We start from the raw sequence: 15,621 nt of genomic DNA, 5'->3' as shown, positions 1-15,621 counted from the left end.
AAAGGTGAAACCCTAAGAAACACATGGTCACTGACCTGAAACTCTATGCTTCTGCGTCTCAGGTCTGAGTAACTCTTTTGGCGACTCTGGGAGGCGAGCATTCAAGCTCTAATCTTCTCAATCTCCTCATTGGTCCTCTGAACAATCTCAAGACCTAAATATCTTCTCTCACCCGTCTCATCCCAATAAATAGGTGATCTACACCTCCTCCCATATAGCATCTCATACGGAGCCACTCTGATAGTCGCCTGATAACTATTATTGTACGAGAACTCAATCAAAGGGAGATACTTGTTCCAAGATCCCCCAAAATCTAGCACACATGCTCGTAGCATGTCCTCCAGTATCTTAATCGTCCTCTCAGACTATCCATCTGTCTGAGGATGATAAGTGGTACTAAACCGTAACTGCGTGCCCCTAGCCTTCTGTAGACTCTCCCAAAACTTGGAGATGAAGGTGGGGTCCCTGTCGGATACTATTGACCTCAGAGCCCCATGAAGTCGAACAATTTCCTTCACCTATAGCTCAGCATACTGCTCCACAGTATAAGTCATCCTGACAGGTAAAAAGTTGGCGGACTTGGTATACCTATCTACAATCACCCACACCGAGTCATGCTGTCCCACAGTCTTCGGCAAACCTACCACAAAGTCCATGGTGATATCTTCCCACTTCCACTCTGGAATCCCTAGAGGCTGGAATAACCCTGCTGGCCTCTGATGTTCAGCCTTGACCTGCTGACAAGTTAAGCACTTGGCCACATAATCCACCACGTCCCTCTTCATGCCTTATCACCAATACAAAGCTCTAAAGTCTTGGTACATCTTCGTCATACCATGATGTAAGGAATATGGAGTGGTATGCGATTCATCCAAGATCTCTCGCCGGATATCAACATCCATTGGAACATAGATCCGACCCTTGTACTTTAGCAACCCTATCTCTGAGATAGAAAAGTCCTTAGTCGCTCTGACTAAGACGTTCTCTATGTGACCTCTCAACTGGGAATCCCTTCCCTGCGCCTTCAAGGAGTGTAGACTGAAGAGTGATGTTGGCTAAACGACCCACCCCCAACTCTATACCCGCTCTAGTCATTTCCTCAGCTAGCTTATCAAATATCTTCCTCGAATTGAACAACTGTCCTGGGCCTTTCCGACTCAATGCATCAGCCACTACATAGCCTTCCTAGGATGGTATAGGATATCATAATCATAATCCTTAACCAACTCCAACCAATCTCTCACTGCCTCAATCTTACTTGGGTCAACCAGAATCCCCTCCTTACTAACGATATGGCCCAAAAATGTATCTTACGGTAACCAAAACTCGCACTTGCTGAACTTAGCATATAAGCTATGCTCGTACAACCACTGCAATACCAAACGTAGATGCTGCTCATGCTCTGTCTCTGTCTGAGAGTACACCAGAATGTCATTGATAAAAACAATTACAAACCTGTCCCGATAGTCCTTGAAAACCCTATTCATCATATCCATAAAAGATGCTGGGGCATTGGTTAATCCAAAGGACATAACCAGGAATTCATAGTGTCCATACCTCGTGTGAAAAGTGGTATTTGGCATGTCCTCTTCTTTAAAACTGAACTGATGGTAACCTGACCGAAGATCAATCTTGGAAAACACTATCCTTCTCTGTAGCTGGTCAAATAAATCGTCGATCCTAGGCAGTAGATACTTATTCTTAATGGTTAACTTGTTCAACTCCCTCTAATTAATACACATCCTAAGTGATCCATCCTTCTTCTTGACAAACAACACTGGAGCATCCCATGGCGAGAAACTCAGTCTGATGAACCCCACATCCAATAACTCCTGCAACTAAATCTTTAACTCCTTCAACTCTGCTGAAGCCATTCTATAAGGTGTCCTAGATACTGGCTCTGCCCCTGGCACCAACTCAATGACAAACTAAATCTCTTGCTGCGGCGACAACCCTGGCAGGTTTGCTGGAAATAAATCTGGAAACTCACATACCAATCTAGTCTCCCCGATCCAATCGACACAACCCTCGAGGTATCCACAATGTTCGCTAGGAATCCTATGCAACCTTCCTGTATCAGGTCTCTAGCCTTCAGTGCTGAAATCATAGGTACTCGCGGTCCACTAACTGTCCCCACAAATACAAAGGGTACCTCCCCTTCTGGTTCAAAAGTCACCATCATGCGCTTGCAGTCAATCGTCGCCCCATACTTTGATAACCAATCCGTCCCTAGGATCATGTTGAAGTCATCCATCACAAGCTCATTAAAATCAATAGACAACTCCCTACCATCTATCTCTATTGGCAATGCTCTAATCCATCTCCTAGAGACTGCCAATTCTCCAGTCGGCAACAAAGTCTGAAAACCCCTAGCATACAAAACACTAGGTCTACATAGTTGATCTATCACTCTAGCAGACACAAATGAATGAGTAGCTCCTGAATCAATCAATGCAGTATAAGAAGACCCGGCACTAGAAATCTGACATGTCACAACCGAGGGGCTAGCCTCTGCCTGAATTTGAGTCAAGGGGAACACCCTGGCAGGAGTGAGACTGTCGCCTTACTTTGGCTCCTCTTTCCTAGATTGTGGACAGCCCTTCTTCAAATGATTGGCACTCCCATAGATAAAGCAGGCTCTGATCCTACACTCCCCCTGATGTCGTCGTCTGCACTGAGGACATACTGGAAAACTCCTCTAGTTATCACCTCCGCCCTGACGGCCACTAAAAGCACCCCGTGCCCTCCTATCTGAGCTAGGAGGAACAAAAGAATATGGGGCCTTTCTCTTCTGCTCACTGGAGACGCTACCCCGGCTGGAATTAATAAAAGGAGGCACCATCCTCTTGGCATCGCGCCTAACTGCGCTCTCTCCAAATCTGATCCTCGACCCCCTCAGCAGTAAGGGCCTTGTCCAAGACCTGAGCATAAGTAGTAGTCTCTAGACCTAAAGTAATCTTCACATCATGGGAGATCATAACATTCAATCCTCTTACAAATCTATCTCTTCTTGCCACATCAATCGACACCAAATCCGACGTGAACTTCGCCAACCAGTCAAATTTCAAGGCGTACTCCGTAACGGTCAACCGGTTCTGATTCAGGTTGATGAACTTGTCAACCTTTGCAGCTCGGACTGCTACACTGTATTATTTCTCGTTAAAAAAATTTCAGAACTCTTTCCAAGTCATCACTGCCACATTCCTCCTCTGAGCTACTACATCCCACCAGATGCGGGCATCTTCTCTAAACATATAGCTGGCACAAGCTACTCTCTCGTTCCCTACCACCCTCATAAAATCCAGGGTGGAGGAAATCATATTCATCCACTGCTCTGCCCGTAGTGGGTCTGGTCCACCCTCGAAGGTGTGAGGATACTGCTTACTGAACCTCTCATACAAAGGTTCCCACTTGTTCTCCATAACAGGCTGAACTGGCACTTGCGTCACAGCCTACTGAACTAATAACCCAATGGCCTGAGGAGGGGCCTACTGCCTCAGCTGTCGAAGTTCTTCCTCTGTTCGGTGTAGTCTTGCTTCCATTTCGGCAAACATCTGTTGCCAATTCTGTTGGGCAGGTGGAAGGTCCTGACCCTAGTTGTCGTCCTCGGCCCTACTGCCGTGGAGTCTCGATGATTATCCAGGCATCACAACAATATGCCTGCAATCAACGACGTCCCTCATCAGGCAAGATAACAACATCCAAAACCACCTCCCAGATCATATCAGTCAACCATAAACAACAATCCAGATAACATACAAATAGCATATAACACACAACGGGCCATGCCCTGACATCAACCATATATTAACTCATTCATCATGATCTATATAAAATAAGCAGGTAAACAGGGCATTTAAGCACATATTCAGCATATAAGTCAATTATTACCAACTGTTGACGCGGTTCTTCGCCAACAAGTAATTAAGAAAATAAGAGGAAGGGATTAGTGCTTAAGTATGAACCGAAATAGATGAATGATCTTTCAAAAATGGGCGGGTGACACAATTACGTATTTTAGGTGGTTCAAAGGTTAAAATCCTTCTACTCCACCAGTCGATATTATTGCTATATCCTTGGTATTCTTTTACAGGGTATTTCTTACACAATCGAATCCAACCCTTTGCAACTCCCAGGGTCTCCATATTTATAGGAGAGGGCACCTGGGAGTTGGTAAGAAGGTCATCCCGTGACCTTCTTACCTATCATGTCAATTTTGTGACATTCATGATTAATTCCTAAAACCTGACACATGAAGTGTGGGCTAATCAATAGGTAAGGGGGATAATGGGCCACACGGCCCAACCCAGTCATGGGTGCTAGAATACGCACGCTCATGCTGTGTGTCTGAGAAGTCAGGGATATATCAGACACGTGATGTCTGCTATATGCACGTTTACCTTGCGTGGTTGACTTTATAAAAGGTCACAGCCTCCAACTCTAGCTCGTACCACGAGCTGGATGCTTCCCTCGACCTGTGGCCTTCAGAGTCCAGACTCGGTCCTTAAGTAATCTTGGCGAACCTTTAGGTTACCTCGAGCTAAGGAGGTAAGATCTTACGATGGCAGCTCCGGTCTTGGGGATGTCCATGTGGTAGACATGATTAGGCCGTATCTCAGCCCGCTAACTGCCCGTGGGAAAATCAGGGTGTACATTTGCCCCCCAAGCCCCTGCTCATGGTACACGACGTCGCATAGGGCCACAGTAGGGGCTTTTAGGCTTCCCCATGAACTCTTCATATTCCACATTTTACACAGGCGCCGAATACGTGGAACATCGTGATTGGTGACGGTACGTCTTCCGAGAACCGCATTAAATGACCTAGCCTATACTTAGCCGTTGTTTCGTCTTTTGAGTGGAGAGCCTTGGATCCCACATCAGGGAAATCCAACGGCCCTCCTCATGTGGCCTTTCACGTATATAAAAGGGGTGGCCACCTTACGCATGGGCCACCCATTCATTTGAAATTTTTCAGAATTTTGTTTCTTCTTCTCTCTTCTTCGTCTCCAAAAGAAAAACCTTTTTCTTTCTGATCGCCATTCCCAGCACTCAAGAAGTTCAGGTGTAAGGGCTCCCTTGAAGCTTTGGAATCGACTACTCCGACAAGGCCTCAACCCAGACAACCCCTTCATCCTCTTCTCAACCAGAACACTCTGTAAGTCTCCTGACCGTGCATGTTTTGAGATTATTTTTCACTGTAGCCTAGGTAAATATCTACTGTAGCCGCATGCAAGGCTTTGTTGGTTTTGTGGGTATGAAGGGGAAAAGCCTTTAGGTTAGGGTATCGTCTGTAGTAGAAAACAATTTAGGGACACGGTTTACAGGATGCACTTTCTGGGGAAATTTTCTCGATAGGATTTTTGGTATGCTTGTTTAAAATATCCAGTATTTTGGGTGCAAAACCGGGTAGCTTAGGGGACACGCTTCATAGGCGGTTTTGCCTCTCTTACCTACTGAAACTTTCCTTCCAAGGAAAATTTCTATCCTGACCCTCCTGACACACGAATTCCGAGTAATCGGGGATCTGTTGGGAGCATAGGCACGTGTTCATAGAACCGCGTGGTCCCACTCTCCACGAGCTGAGATTACCTCAGCTCGTGCAAAGAAATATTCCTTTTGATTCTTCCTTATGCTTAGGTCACATTTTCTGAAATCTTTTCTTTTGTTCGCTAGGCGACCAAATGGCACCCAAGAAGAACACTCCAAAGAGGATCGCTGGTAGCTCGTCCTCCCAACAATCCAAGGGAAAAGAGGTGATGATGGACTCTCTAATCCCTGCCTTCGGGCCGGCCGTGGAGCAGGAGCTCGAGGTGGCGTCCGATGCTTTCTTCGAGGCTGAAAGGATCATCTCGAAGATCACTGACCAGGGGAAAGTGAATAAGATATTCCTTTCCCATGGCATCGAACTGGGGAGGGGCGCCCTGATCGCCCGACCTCCCGCAGAAGGTGAGCGGAGCTGCACGCCGCTCGACGAGGAATTCGCGGCCTGGAGTGACGAACACTTCAAAGCCAGGGCTTTCCTCCCACTGGATCAGTACTTCGCCGACTTCCTCAATTATGTGAGGTTGGCCCCTTTCCAGCTCCCCCCCAACTCCTATCGCTTGTTGGCGGGGTTGAGATATCTGTTCTTGAAATAGGAGTGGGAGGTCCCCACTCCGGCAGATATCTTATACTTTTTCTACCTCAAAGCCAGCCCGGAGCAGCAGGGCCGAGGCGACGGGTTCTATTACTTAACCCAGTATCCAAATATGGCTGCAGTCATCGAGCTGCCCAGCCACCCCAATGACTTCAAAGACTAGTTCTCGTAAGTACCTTTCATCCAGCACTACTTCAACCGTCCACGTAAGTACCTTTCATCGTTAGCTCGTAAGTTAAGTATCGGTTAGTTCCCCCCTGTATCCATTTCTGACTTAGAATAATTCTGCAGCTATCTTCGCGAGGACAGAGAAGTCTGTGATCCTCGGGAGCCAGTACGAGACAATGGCGGGCTTGCCCTCCAGTGAAAAGGACTATCGCCAGCTCGTGACAGATGAGACGATGCTGGCATGCAAGCTAATCTCCCTAGGCCAGACTCTGAACCTGAGGAGGCCTCGGCTGCCTCCCCCATCTCGCGAGATGAGGCCTATCACCATTGAGGAGGCCGCAGGGGATGAGGATGAAGAGGACGAGGAGGACGAGGTGCCCCTCGTGAGGACGAGGAAGCGGGTGTTGGAGGTCTCCCAAAGAACGGACGAGGAGAGGATCCGGTCTGGAGCAGCTGCAAGTCCCTCCGGCCAAGGTAACCCATATATGTTTAGGAACTTAGATAGGGCCACTACAGACCCTTGGCTAGCTAGGTTCAATCCCAAACAGCTCGTCCAACGCCATCGAAGTGACCCAGACTTTGACGAAACCCTGCTCCATTGCGTCGACCAGCTCGTGTTGGATTACGAAAGTAGCCGCCCTAGGGGTACCATAGTTGTAGACAACACCCTATCCTTTAGGTCGGTCCTATTCGAGGAGCATGGGACCAACCTTCGGTCATGGCCACCACTCTGAGAGGGTGTCGTAGCTCCGGGTCTTAGGCAATACGTAGAAGAGTCTAGTCCTGAGCCAGCCTCAGATCCAGAACCCGCACCAGCTCGAGAAGTGATTGTCTTAGATTCCCCAGCAGAAGCTCCGGGGCCAATGGTCGTGACCATAGATTCCTCTTCTAGCTCGGGGGGTAGGATTCCCTTTAGTATATATATATATATAATTGAGTTTCGCTCTTTTTTTTTTTGTTTTTGCATGACTGCTTACTGATATGTTGATGTTGTCTTTGTTTTGACAGAGGAGATGTCTCAGCCCGGGGGAAAAAATCTGCGAGCTATGTTCACCGAAGGGAACTCTTCAGCTGGGGCCTCTGGTCCCAAAATGAAGAAGCTCTGGGTGGCGAAGAAAGCCGCTGGGACCCTAACCAAGTCCCCTGCAAAGGGGAAAGAGCAGACCCCAGCTGCTCAGGCCGAGGAAACTACACCTCTTATTGTAGTGGAGAACATGCCCCCACCCCCTCCGCGAGCTCTGGCCTTTGTTCGGGACACAGGGGCGGAGCTCGGGGCCTCGGCAACTATGCCCCCCGAGGTACGTATCCCGGTGGACCCCCAGGACCTGGAGAAGATTCCAGATGTCTTTCGGGGGACGGTGTATGAGAGAGCGAGCTACGCCGTCAGCCACTTCTACCGCTTCAATGAGAGAGAGCTGTGGGCCATCGAAACTAGGAGCCCGGTGGGCATAATGGAATCGTCATTGGGCATGGCCCTAACGGTAAACTGACTTTACCCTTCTATGATTTTTTATTATTATGCCTTGCCTTGTTTTTCCTCTCTTTTTTTTCTAAGGAAATTGCCTCTTTGTTTTTGCAGAGCGTCTTGGCCCTTCACCGGAGCATAGCCAGGGCCAAGGCCTAGCTCGAGGATATGAGGGGTGAGCATCAGACAACCTTGGCTGCCCATCAGACTTCCTTGCAGATGGCACAACAAAAGGAAAAGGAAGCCAAGGATGCCCTGGAGGCCACGCAGGGCGAGCTGGCTGAAGCCCGTCCTAAGCTTCAAAAGGTCGATGCCACCAAAGACGTCCTCGCCGCTGTGCGGGCAGAGCTAGACACTGTGAAGGCTGGGGCCGAGGAGGCCAAGGCCGCCCTGGAAGCCGAGAAGTCAGCCTCCAACTTCGCCATGAAGGACATGCTCTACCACTGCTAGGTCTACAACTCGGACGGTGATTTCTCCTTCTTAGGACCGAACGTCTAGGAGCCCTTGCTGGAGGGTTTTAAAGCTCGCCTCCAGAAAGAGGCACCTTCTGAGACCAGGGAAGCCTCCGTCGTAGCCGAGCAAGAGGGCGAGACAGCGACCTCCACGGGGTAGCCCGGTGGAGCCTAGGGCCTTTCTTTTCGCATCCACAATTTTATTATTATCATTTTTTGTGTAACTTTGCATGAGGTTTTTCCACCTCGAGACAATTGGTTTTATCAATTTTTTCTTTTAATTAGTTTATTTCCCTTCACCTCCATGCATTTTAGTCACTACTTTGAAAAACTTAGTTCGTGTTAATTTTTTGACTAACATCCTATGCTTTTTAAGAAAAAACACTGCTTAATCAATTTAAATTAACTTCTAAGTTTTATGACCTGGTTATGTCCAGGAACTTAGTTTGAAAACTTAGTTCGTGTTAATTTTTATCAATATCTCGTGCTCTTTAAGAAAAACAACGATCAATCGATTTAAATTAACTTCTAAGTTTTATGACTTGGTTATGTCCAGGAACTTAGTTTGAAAACTTAGTTCGCATTAATTTTTATCAATATCTCGTGCTCTTTAAGAAAAATAACGATCAATCGATTTAAATTAACTTCTAAGTTTTATGACCTGGTTATGTCCAGGAACTTAGTTTGAAAACTTAGTTCGCGTTAATTTTTATCAATATCTCGTGCTCTTTAAGAAAAACAACGATCAATCGATTTAAATTAACATCTAAGTTTTATGACCTGGTTATGTCGAGGAACTTAGTTAGAAAACTTAGTTCACGTTAATTTTTATCAACATCTCGTGCTCTTTAAGAAAAGCAACGATCAATCGAATTAAATTAACTTCTAAGTTTTATGACCTGGTTATGTCCAGGAACTTAGTTTGAAAACTTAGTTCGCGTTAATTTTTATCAACATCTCGTGCTCTTTAAGAAAAGCAACGATCAATCGATTTAAATTAACTTCTATGTTTTAAGGCGACCTGGTTAAATCTAGGATAAGACTTAGTTTGCGTTAATTTTTATCAATTATCTCGTGTCTTTTAAGAAAAACAACGATCAATCAATTTGAATTAACTTCTAAGTCTTTAAGGCGACCTGGTTAAATCCAGGATAGGACTTAGTTCGCGTTAATTTTTATCAATATCTCATGTCTTTTAAGAAAAACAACGATCAATCGATTTGAATTAACTTCTAAGTCTTTAAGGCGACCTGGTTATATTCAGGTACCATATGCCCCCCAAGTAACTGGGAAAGGATCTTTCGTGGTTACTTTAAATTACACTTGTAAATATGTACAATTACCATCCGTGAAGGGTTTGCAGATCGATGTTTACTTCCTCGAGCTCTTCAATAGCCTGGAGCTCGGACTTATCCTCTCCTATTCGGGGGTCAATATCCTCACTTAAGACGATATTTTCCCCTTCGGTGCTCTGAGGTTTTTCAATCTCAGGATCAGCTAAAGGTCCCTGAGATTCCTCTCCTCCGCCATGGATGGCCATTGCTAGCTGCCCGAGTTTCGACTTTCCCTTCATGGAAATGCTGTAGCATTCCCTGGCAGCGAGCTGATCGCCACAGACAGTGCATATTCCTGTGGAAGTGGGGAATTTCATCGCGAGGTGGCGAACGGAGGTGATGGCCTCAAAAGCTATGAGTGTGGGTCGGCCCAAAATTGCATTGTACACAGCGGGGCAGTCGATGACCACGAACTCGAGGAGTTTGGAGACTATCCGTGGTCCTTCTCCTAAGGTGATCACCAGCTCGATAGTCCCAATAGCCACTGATCCTTCTCCCGAAAAACCATACAGCATCATGGAGGTCGCCTTTAGCTCGGCGACAGTCAAACCCTTCTTCTCCAGTGTGGACCGGAATAGGAGGTTTACCGAGCTCCCATTATCGATCAGCACCCTCCTAACCTTCTGATTAGCGAGTTGCACTGCTACAACCAGAGGGTCGTTATGCGGGAACTGAACATGGTTGGCATCTTCTTCTGTAAAAATGATTGGTTGCTTCTCCAATCGCTGCTGCTTTGGGAGACGCTGCTCCAGGATGAACTCTACTCCGTTATGCGCCTTGAGTTCATTTGCGTATCTCTTCTGGGCACCCCTACTCGCGCCAGCTAAATGCGGACCTCCCAAGATTGTGGATATCTCTCCTCCTATCACTGGAGGAGGGACGTCTTGATCCACCCGAGACTCGGGCTAACTGATCGGGACTTCTGGAGCAGATCGACTTGTCGGAACCCTGTTCCACGCGTATTGAGCCAAGGGGCTGGCTCTGATGAGAGTTTCGATCTCATCTTTCAAATGCCTACAATCATCAGTATTGTGGCCAACGTCGTTGTGAAAATGGCAAAACTTGGAGGTGTCTCTCTTCCCCTTTTGGTGCTTCAACGGCTCCAGCTTCTTCCAGGGGAGGCGAGCAGAATTCGATAGGAAGATGTTCTCCCTAGAGTGGGTGAGCTCTGTATAAGTCACGTAGACCGGCTTAAATTTGTCTACGGACTTATTCTTTTTTGGGCCGTGCTGGCTGCCCTCGTCGTTCCCCTTTCTTTTGCCTCCACCAAATTGGTTATTCAGTGTAACGTTTTGGGTCGCTGTCACGACCTCTGTTCCCACTCCAGCGGGCTGCTTAGGGACCTGGCTGGTTCCTGCAGCTGAGGCTTCGGACTCCTCCAAGTTGATCCATTCCTGGGACCTATTTAGGAACTCGTTCACTGAGCTAACTCCCTTCATTTGTATTTCTTTCCAGAGTCCCCCTCCGACGAGGATTCCAGTTCTCAAGGCCATGAGCTTAGAGCTGTCATCCGCGTCTCTAGCCCAGGCAGCGACGTTCGCAAACTTGCTCAGGTAAGCCTTCAGAGGCTCGTCGGGCTGCTGCCTCACGTTGGCCAGAGAGTCAGCCTTGACACGGGCAGCCTGGGAGGCTTGGAATGCCCTTTTGAAGTTAGCGGAGAAATTTTTCCAGGAGCTGATTGATGGTCTTTTTCTTTGTTTGAACCACTGCTTGGCTGGTCCAGTCAGTTTGGAGCGAAATATCAGACACCTCAGCTCGGGGCCAATGTTGTGGGCCATCATCAGGGTGTTGAATATCCCCAGATGATCCGACGGGTCTCTATCTCCGTTGAATTTGGACAGGTGCGGCATACGAAAACCGGGTGGGTAAGCCGTTGCTGCTATGCTGGGGGCGAAGAGCTCCAGCTCGTCCCCCAAATCATATTCATCTTTCTCTTTCTCTGATAGGAGCTTCCTCATTGGCTCCTCCATCTGAGCCAGGCGCTCGAGGGTTTTGTCCTGATTTCCTTGGTTATTCCGGGGCTGCTCAACAGCTCTAGATCCACTGTGTACGTTTGGTGGGTTATTGCCCCTCCTAACTTGAGATAGGTTATTTGGGGCGTTCCCGCCGTTACGCACCTCGGACAGGTCTCCCCCTGAGCGAGCATGGCTGCCACCTCCTACTGGCTCTCCTCTATGAGAGTTTATGAGATCTCGAAGGTCGCCCCCCTGGGTGGTTTCAGGACTTTGTGCCGAGCTTAAACGTTGACGCAGGTCTCCACCAGAAAGGTCGCTCCGGCGACTGCCAGTCCAGTAGCTCCCGTTAGAAAAGCTCAGAGTCCGCCTTTGGGGGTGAGGATCCGGGCTCTCTCTTGGGGCCCTGCTACGTCGGGAAGGTCCTGCGGACAGCGGGTTTCTCCTGCTACTTCCATAGGCTGGAATATCTCGGATGGGTCGAGGAGGAGACGGATATCTTATTGGAGACGGAAGATGCCTGACCAGAGATGCAATCCTGGTTCCGTCAGGGCGGATCAAGTTAGGTGAGGGCCTTTCAGCCCTGCCAACCTGCGGGTCCCGCGCCTAGCGATCTGGACGAGGCGCAGGACGTCTGGTGGGGACGGGCTGTTGCTGTGAGCCCTCCCCGGATCTCCTGGGCGCGCTCGAGGCTGGTTGGGTGCTGGGAGTTGAAATTCGGACCGAACGGCTGTACTGTTGTTCGGCTCTAGGCATTTCTTCGAAGTTTGCCTCTGGACGGTGCGATGAGGGAATAGAGTTGGATGCCGGCGGTCTGTCCGAGCGGCTAGGCCTGGACCGATTACCCCGGCGGGACTTATGAGTCTCGCCTTGCCTCTTTCCGACGTTAGCGTCGGTTGTAAGAGGGGGTAGTCGGGCCAACACCTCCTTAATCTGCTGATTAGCTTTCCCTAGTTGGATCCTCAGCTGAGCGTTTTCCATCTTTACCGCAGTGTAAAAATCTGGGTTTGGATTAGGTGGCCGGGGCGTCGAACTTCCAGTGTCATCTTGGCCCACTGGCTGTTGGCCCGGCCGCTGTTGGACCTCAGGAATTTGTTCACCGGGATGGCGATATGATGAGCCTCCTGCCCATCATGCTGTTCCGTCTCGTTACCGTGTCTGGATAGGGTGGTCACCATAGTTGGATGTTTGCGATAGCACCAATCTAACTAGCTCTCAATGAAAGCACCAAACTGTTGACGCGGTTCTTTGCCAACAGGTAATTAAGAAAATAAGAAGAAGGGATTAGTGCTTAAGTATGAACCGAAATAGATGAATGATCTTTTGAAAATGGGCTGGTGACACAATTATGTTTTTTAGGTGGTTCAAAGGTTAAAATCCTTTTACTCCACCAGTTGATATTATTGCTATATCCTTGGTATTCTTTTACAGGGTATTTCTTACACAATCGAATCCAACCCTTTGCAACTCCCAGGGTCTCCATATTTATAGGAGAGGGCACCTGGGAGTTGGTAAGAAGGTCATCCCGTGACCTTCTTACCTATCATGTCAATTTTGTGACATTCATGATTAATTCCTAAAACCTGACACATGAAGTGTGGTCTAATCAATAGGTAAGGGGGACAATGGGCCGCACGGCCCAACCCAGTCGTGGATGACAGAATACGCACGTTCATGCTGCGTGTCCGAGAAGTCAAGGATATATCAGACACGTGATGTCTGATATATGCACGTTTACCTTGCATGGTGGACTTTATAAAAGGTCATAGCCTCCAACTCTAGCTCGTACCACGAGCTGGATGCTTCCCTCGACCTGTGGCCTTCAGAGTCCAGACTCAGTCCTTAAGTAATCTTGGCGAACCTTTAGGTTACCTCGAGCTAAGGAGGTAGGATCTTACGATGGCAGCTCCGGTCTTGGGGATGTCCATGTGGTAGACATGATTAGGCTGTATCTCAGCCCGCTAACAGCCCGTGGGAAAATCAGGGCGTACACCAACCAACTCTGAGTCGAGCTTGTCACTGACAGCGAGGGTACATGTTCGGTCAATCTCCAGGAACCATAAACCTTGGCTCGCTCTGATACCAAGTTGTAACGCCGTACTTCCTTAGAGTCGTTACTAAGTAAGTTTAAAATGTGCAATTAACTCACTAATCGAGGTTTAAAGACAAAAGTGTAATTAAACGATATACAGAGTCTTATACTTTGAAAATAATTCCATTTATTGAAAATCATAAAGCGTTAAACATTTGGGATCCCAAAATACTATTTAGAAATATTTACAACTCAAAAATATAACTAAAGTCGGCTAAACGACAATATCTAGATTTTGTAAAATCATCTCCCAAAAATACCCCTAGTCGTGGGAGCCAGGCAGGCCAAACATGTACACGCCGCTTGACGCTCTCCGTACTCATGGTTGGTTGACTTTTCCCTTGCCCTTACATGCATCCTAGAGCACCTGTGAGCCGAAGCCAAGCAAGAAAACTCTCACAAGCAGATAACATATGCATATTCAACAATCAGCATATAATCATACCGCCAACAGGCTAAACACATATGGCCATGCCGTCCCAGGCCCTGGCTTCGCGGTCTACACCGTGAGGATATCCCAGGTATCCTATATGGTCTCGAGCTGGCAACTCGCACTTTGCGTTCTAAACGCTGCTCCCAGCCCCTTGCTATTCTCGGCATTCGCCATTCCCGGCCCTTGACATTCTCGGCTCTTGCCATTCATTCACATATATGTACACATAGCATAATTAAACAAATATTTAAACATGCATAAGCACACTCAATGGGGCTACGCCCTACAACACAACCATATAGGGTCATGCCTTACAACACAAACTATAGGGCCTTACCCTGCTCTATGGTTACAACAGTTTTCTTACCTATGTCCCAAGCTTTACAAGCACCGATGTCCCGAGCACAGTCCCCTAGTCTGAGCCTCGCTGAAACCCTAGCCACAACGCATCAACAAGATTCTTCCATCAAGGTCTAATCCATAAAACAACTTTGGGTTACCATTCTAATCCCCGGAACCTTAAATTCTACCAATGCGACTGCTAAATTGAATCTCGGGCCTTAACAATTAGGTTCCCAAGCCAAAAACCCACAAAACACCCAGCATTTTGAACTAGGGTCGTGACCCAACCCCTTAAGGGTCGCGGCTTGCCTCAAAATAGAGGCAAAACACCTACCTGGAAAGAGACACGGGCCGCAACATGCTTAGCCAAGCGTCACAGCGCGCATCAGGATCAGAGGCCTCCCCAGGCCTTGCGTGCACACGAGCCGCAGCTCGACCTACAAACACATAAAACCATCCTTTCTTTTAAGTTCTTCCCCGAGCTTATCCCCGAGCTTAACCCCATATCTCACACCGTAAACTTCACCCAACCTCATAATTAAACCCAGAATTTATACTCATACAGCCTAAACATTCTAGCAAACTCATGAACTAATTCTTACACCCATCAAACATTCAAAACCAATCTTAGAAACCAATCCATGCATGCATAAGTTCTAACAACCAAACCAGCAGAATTTCAGCGTGTGCATCAAGTTTAGAAGCTTGCCTTTGTGTTTGGTTAAATACCTAAATTAATCCTCTAAGTTCCACCTTCTAGCCCCCAAAGTCCAGCTTTGAATTCCTCATTTGCTCCCAAGAAAATCAACTTTCTTCCTCCTTTTCTTTTCTTAGCTTTTGTTTTCCTCTAGAGCTTTCAAAACAATTCAAGTATATTCCTAGGTAAAGAAATGTGAAGGATTTTACCTCTGCCAGCTCCAGCTATCCTTAAAGCCAAATTCCCTTTTAGCCCCTTAAACCTCTCCTTAACCCTTAAGTAATCCCAAGGGCAGTTTAGTCATTTACCTAATCCCGTTAAGTCTCCGAGGGCAAAATGATAAATTTCCCCGATACTCCTTACTAAACGTTCTAACTTCAAATAAATCTCCAAATATTTGTTTCCATAACCCGATAACCCCATAAAACGTCCAATGCCCGAAATACACCTTGAGTCGCTCCGAGTCGGGTATTCGACCCCGTTGTGACTTTCTAGCTAAACTGCTCCCTAGGATTGTCTCGGATCGTGCATCACAGATATATCACAATTA

This window comes from Humulus lupulus, chromosome 5 (assembly GCF_963169125.1).
Source record: "Humulus lupulus chromosome 5, drHumLupu1.1, whole genome shotgun sequence".
NCBI classification, from domain to species: Eukaryota; Viridiplantae; Streptophyta; class Magnoliopsida; order Rosales; family Cannabaceae; genus Humulus; species Humulus lupulus.
The sequence above is the reverse complement of the archived record's forward strand: the minus strand, read 5'-3'. Positions refer to the sequence as shown.